The sequence below is a fragment of the Eutrema salsugineum genome, unplaced genomic scaffold (assembly GCF_000478725.1).
Source record: "Eutrema salsugineum unplaced genomic scaffold, Eutsalg1_0 scaffold_17, whole genome shotgun sequence".
Classification (NCBI taxonomy): domain Eukaryota; kingdom Viridiplantae; phylum Streptophyta; class Magnoliopsida; order Brassicales; family Brassicaceae; genus Eutrema; species Eutrema salsugineum.
This window is the reverse complement of record NW_006256852.1, coordinates 4,171,143-4,177,489: the sequence shown is the minus strand read 5'-3', so window position 1 is coordinate 4,177,489 and position 6,347 is coordinate 4,171,143. Positions and strand designations below refer to the sequence as shown.

The following is a 6,347-nucleotide window of genomic DNA, read 5'->3' as shown; positions in this document are numbered from 1 at the left end:
GGGTTTCTGTAAAGTATCAAAAAGCTCTCCTAAAAACGACCTAAATGACATGTATTTATAGTCTCCAATACTCCATGGTCTCTAGGGTTCCGGAATTGAGACTGGGAATGACTTTGGGCTTCAGATAAGTGGGCTTTAAGTCGGAGCTTGAATGCCGCGGTCGAGAGTGCTGTGACCGCGGCAATTGACTTGTTTCCCGCGGTCGGGAAGCTTCTGACCGCGGCAAATAGCTTGTTGGCCGCGGTCGCGTGAACTGCTGGCTGACTCCGCGTGGCTTCGGGGCTAATGGAATATCTTGAGATCCAACCGTTGGAATGTCTCCAAACCAAGTGCATTTGAAAGTTGGTTGATTCTTCTATAAGTTGTCCAATTTTGAGGGTGATCAGACGGTGAGAAGGTCTTCGTCTCTCCATGAGAGTTCTGACGGTCTGCATTTATCCAAAATAGTCTTTTTGTTCCATTTTATGCCTCTTTATCCCAAATTACCTGAAAAGTCTTTTAAAATCCGGAAACATAGAAATCCATTGAAAACCTTTGAAAATGGAGTAAAAACACCTGTAAAAGATATTAAAATTATCCATAAAAATGGTCAAAATCCGGTGTTATCAACTCCCCCAGACTTAGTCTTTTGTTTGTCCTCAAACAAAACAAAGGCTAAATCTCGGCGAGAGGTTTGAAAATGCAGGAACTAAACAAAATCTCAGAGACCAAACTTCTAGACCAATATCAATCAGTATGCATCAATCGGGAATAGCCTAGAAAATTCTCACTAGCAATACAGGCATAACTAGTCCGCTAATCCGTCATGTAGAAATCTATGCACTAAGATCTAACTTCCAGTCAACTAGCTCTTAACATTCATTAAAAATCTCGGTGGTTCTCATCAAAGAAAATCTAGACAAGGCAATCTAGGCTAGGTTTAAAGAATGATTATTTTGGGGGTATGGCTTAAAGTGTTTAAGGGTTACCTGAAGATCTGGAGGGTGCAGGACATTATGCAAAACCGCAAGAGAGAGTGAAGCTGTTGGTATCCACAGTTTTCAGTCACTTTTTCTTGACATAGATTCATGGTCTTCTTCCTCAGGTTCTCTCCAAACTCCCCCAGACTTAGATTTTTGTAAACCTTTCAAAACAATAGCTCCTTAAACGAATAGTGGTTGCTCATTGCTCCATAAATTTTGACAATCTAAGACTCATTAGGCTTTTTGTTTGCCTTTCTCTTTTCACGTTTTTTTTTTTTTTTTTTTTAGAGAAAAGGGAACACCTTTAGATATAGAGTCTTAGAGAGCACGAATTTACCAGTTAATATCTGTCTTGTAAAGCTTTATTATGTTTCTGATACTCTTCCTTCCCAATTCCATTCAGTCTCTTTTGCGAGTGACTGAAAACTGCGTCGCTCCTCTTCTCTTCGACGTTTTTGCACATATTTGCTGATATAAACTAAAGAGAGAATGCATGAGGATTGAAAACAAAGGTTTTGGGTTTAGGGTAAGGTACCAGATAAAGATAAACTGGTCATCTAGGACGACAAAGAGTGGTAAAAGTGATGGTAAAGGACGTCCTAGATGTGTATGTCGATGCCTGTCTAAAATCAATGATGAGAAAATTAGATATCAATATTAAGTCCAAATATAGTGAGCTAGTATATCCTGTCAGAAAGAATCTCCATGAATAGAAGTCTTCTGGTGGGAGTTCGTGGTGCAAGTACTCTAGCTACCGCCTAGTCTAGTGCTAACCACAAATGAGCTATCATGCATAGTGTAGAAGTGTGCAGGTCTAAATCATCATAGTTTTGCGTCAAACATTCTTGAAAAATACTTAATGTCGAATAGGTTACATATTAAAATTTAAAAAGTACTTGAAATTTAAAAACAAAATAATCAGTACGGATAGACATCCTCCCCCAGACTTAAATCACACTGTCCCCAGTGTGAAAAAGTTGGTGAGAAGATGGTGAATAAAAGCAAAATAAGATAAAATAAGATAAAAGAAAAGAAAATGATGATAGAACCGTGATGGTAGTGAAGTGCTGATCAATCACTCATCCATTTTCTGCAAAATGAAATGATTCTTGGAAAAAGAGTGAATTTGGGATGCTAATTTTAACACATTAAGATCTGTTATTCTAATGCTAGTATAAAGAGATTAATTAAAACTAATAGCAAACTAAATTGATATTAAATCAGAGAAATCAAGTAGTTTATGACTTAAATTCGGATTTTTGATGTCCTCAACATAGAAATCTTCTAAAAATCAGTTTTTATGAGCAATTTCCATGTGAATTCTAAAGATTACCCAATACTAATCACTAATCACACAAGATTAAATCAAATTAATCAATTTTGCTGTTCCAAATTCGATTTTTATGAAGCATGAAGAATCCAACTTTCAAAAATCTCAATTCCTCGAAAGCTAGGTGCTAAAATCGATTTTTAGATAACCTAAATGGATAATCTATCATCCTTAAGCTATTTCCACCATCAATAGACCAAGATTTTGGGTTTTTAAAGAAAACCATAAGTTCAAAATCGAGTAAGAATGGTGAGTTTGAGGTTCATACCTTGCTGGAAAGAGAGAATTGATGGCAGAATTGAAATCAGCTTCGAAAAAAAGTGAGGTTTGAGCCAAAAATCTCTTAAAAAGCTTAAGAATTGAAAAATGTGTTCTTTCTCCTAAATCTCTAAGTTTTTTGGAGAAGAAGAGAAGAAAGAGTTTTGATCCAAAAATTTTGTTTCTTTTCTTTAAAAAGCGTTTTTGAAACAAAAACGGGAAATTTTTGGAAATTTTTAAGTTTACGGGAACTTACCTTTTCTTGTTTACACATTAGGAATGTTTAAAACTTACGGAGGATCTTTTCGGGTTTTATCGGGAACATTTCCGGAAACACCGGGAATCACCGAAAAACGTCACAAATCCGCGACACAACCTCAACGACCAACGGCCGCGGTGGATGAAGGCTCGGCCGCGGTCGCATTCACGGTGCCGCGGTCGATGCACCGTTTGCCGCGGTCCCGTCAGTTGCGACCGCGGGTCTTCCTCCTGCGGCCTATTGTCCAATCTTCTCGTCTTTGCCGGGCCGAGCAGCTAAAGACCTACCTTTTTCTTCTTGGTTTTTCTAATTTTCTGATTTTTTTGTGTTTTTGTTTTATAAAATACCTAAAACTTAAAAAGAAAAAGAAAGCATAAATTCTAAAATGGAAAAGAAAATTAAAAGAAAGAGTACCTAAATGGGTTGCCTCCCATTAAGCGCTTTTGTTTTAAGTCGTTTAGCTCGACGTAAGCATGATGAATCAGGCTGATTTGAATGGCACTCCACTTGATGTGCCTTTATCACTTCCGGTTGGTGGAGGTTTTACTTCTTCCCCTTGAAGAGAAATCTTCTTACCTTTAATCTTCTTTCGGACCTTAATGTTGTTCAGAACCCTTTTTGTGTTTTCGATCAGCTCCTGGATTTGGTCCTCACTAGTTTCTGTTGCATCTGGTGGAATGATGATTTTGATCTTTGCAAAAGCTTTCGGCTTCTCCTTTTCTTTCTCTTTTGGCCTGTTTCCTTTGCTTGGAAATTCATCTAAGATAGTAGGATAGTACCTTTTTCTGTCCTCATTGAGGAAAACAGCACGCCGGTTTGCGTGATCGATTATTTCTCCTACTGTAGCTAGGAATGGCCTCCCGAAAATGAGTGGCCTCTCCTTGTCTTTATCCATCTCCAGGATTTGGAAATCTGCAGGAACAATCTTATCTCCCACTAGAATTTGTAGATCATGAATCGCCCCTTCAGTATCTTTTTGAGATGAATCTCCAAAGATAACCTTAACCGTCGATGTCCTTAAGGTTTTTATGCCCAATTTTTCGGCAAATGTCTTAGACATGATGTTGACATTGGCTCCGGAATCGCATAAGCAGTCTGTAAACTTGATTCCTGAAATGAAACACTGGAAAACAAAACGTCCCGGATCATCGGCTTTGGTAAGCCTTTGAAACGGTGATAGTTCGGGTACCTTAAACGGTGGCTGCTTGGGATCGATATCCTTGTACAGAGGTACAAAGATTGGGGTTTCTTCTTTCTTTCCATCGGTTCCGGACTCTTCTTCGGGCAATGTGGTTATGGCGTTGCAAAACTTCTTAGGGTTATCTTCAACTCTTCCCGGAAGAACTCCACTTTGCCTCTTCATAGAGTCGGCTGTCTAGGCGACTTGCACATCTAACTTTTTTACGTGCGAAGATAAGGATTCAGACTTACCATTCAGATCATTGTACATGCAGTCCACTTTCACGTTCACGTCTTTAGATGCCTTTTCGTTTGTCATAATGAGTTGTTGGATTGACTGTTCAAGTCTACCGATTTGTGAAGCTAGCTGGTTCGTCGTGACTCCCTGCTGTTGTACAAATTGATTATTAAAATTCGTACATTGGTAGTTATATGGCTGTCGTGGTTGATATGGTACTATTCCTCCAAAGTTTTACGCCTTGAAACTTGTTTTGGAATGATTTTTGCTGAGGTGGATAGTACTGATCTTGAGGATTCTCCACATTAGGATTGCGGTAAGAGAGATTGTTGTAATTTGCATTCCGGAAGTTGTTGTTGAAGTTGTTGTTGGAGCGATTTTGGTATGGCACCAGTGCTCCTACGTAGTTCACATCTTCTTCTTAAAATGCTTGATTAATGTGATCGATATCACTAGGTACTTCATCTTCTGCGCCATTGTTGGTTTCACAGGCATGGATCGGGCGATTGTTGCTCTTCAGAAGCTGGCTCACCATGTTCTTCAACTCGGTTATCTCCTTGTTGTCTGTTCCGGCTTGCTTCATTGATCGATCATATTCAGGACAGTCATTGCTATTGGCTTGAGCCAAATTTTCGATGAGAGCTCTTCCTTGGGTTATCGTCTTTTGCCCAAAATCTCCATTGCTAGCTGTATCAAGTGAAAGTTTGTATTTTGGTTTCAAACCTCGATAAAATGTGCTCAGCAGGCTTGATCCATGAAATCCATGATGAGGGCAATCACGTTCATACTCTTTAAAACGTTCCCAAGCTTCATAGAAAGATTCAGTTGGCCCTTGTTGAAAGGTTGAGATCTTCGTTCTCAGATTGTTCGACCTTGACTTAGTGTAGAAGTGGTTCAGGAAAGCAGTTCTACATTCTTCCCAATTAGTAATCGATCCTGCAGGCAAAGACTTCAACCAACGGTGAGCTTTATCTGCTAATGAAAAAGGGAACAACTTACACTTTAAATAGTCAGGTGGAACTTGGTTTGTTCTCATCATGCTGCAAATTTCTTCAAAAAGCTCGATATGGTCCATTGGGTGCTCAGAAGGAACTCCATGGAACTGGTTTTGCTTCACCAATGAGATGATTTGAGGCTTGACTTCAAACTCATTCCGGTTTGGAAATGGTACTTGAATCGCAGATCGATTCTGAAAATTTTGAGTAGGTGCATCAAAATCAGCTATGCGATGGTTCCTGGCTTGTCTTCGGTGTTGATTTGCTGGCGGAATGGGGCGGTGAATGCGTTCATTCGGCTGCATTGCTGGGTGGTCACCATCGGCTACATTGATGGGTGGATCAAGGTCTTCACGTCCTTCTCTCTCTCGGTTCTGGTGGTTTCTTGGAAGAACCTCATCCTCCTCTCCATCTTGTCGAGCATGATCACCTTCTATGTGATCATTCTCTTCGTTTTCTCCATGTTCGGACCCGTCTTGGTCAATATTGAAATTTCGATTAATAGGATCTCCAGGCTGGTCGTCGTTGGCTATTCCTTGCGTTCGTCTAAGTCTTCGAAGTTCTCTTTCGTGTCTGTCTATCTCGTCTAGAATTGGAATGTCTCCTGCAGGTCTACGCCTGGTATTCATGCAATTCAGAGAAAGACAAAAGAAGGGAAAGATAGTTCATAAAAACTTTAAGAAAGAACTAGAGATCAGGTGTCTAGAACAGAAGTTAAAACAAGAAAAATAGCAAAAGGCAGCGAAACAAATCCCCGGCAACGGCGCCAAAAACTTGATGGGGTTGGTGTGTCGGTCAACTACGTGAGGGAACAAGTTTTACCCTTAACAAAACAAAAGAAAGCCGCAAGTGCACAGCTAATCTGTTGTAGTATTTAGGGATCGAATCCACAGAGATTTGTGTGCCTGGTAGTCTTCTACGGTTTTTAACTTTATGTCGAGACTAAATTGGTTTTAAAGGTTGGTTGTTTTTCTTGAATTAAACTAAAGGAAAATAAAGCAAATAAATCTATCCTAAAAGGCAAGTAAAGAAATCGAATGAAAGGCAGTAGAACAAGTAAAATATCAAACTAAACAAAGATAAGGCAAGTAAAATATCGCATGAAAGGTAAATAAAGCAAGTAAAT

At 39.4% G+C, this 6,347-nt stretch overlaps 1 non-coding gene across 1 annotated transcript; it reads left to right on the top strand.

Moving 5' to 3' along the window:
* Nucleotides 1-4,984: 4,984 nt before the first annotated feature.
* Nucleotides 4,985-5,091, top strand: LOC112087672. The gene has a single exon (XR_002900218.1). It is a non-coding gene; the product is annotated as a small nucleolar RNA R71 (small nucleolar RNA).
* Nucleotides 5,092-6,347: the final 1,256 nt, after the last annotated feature.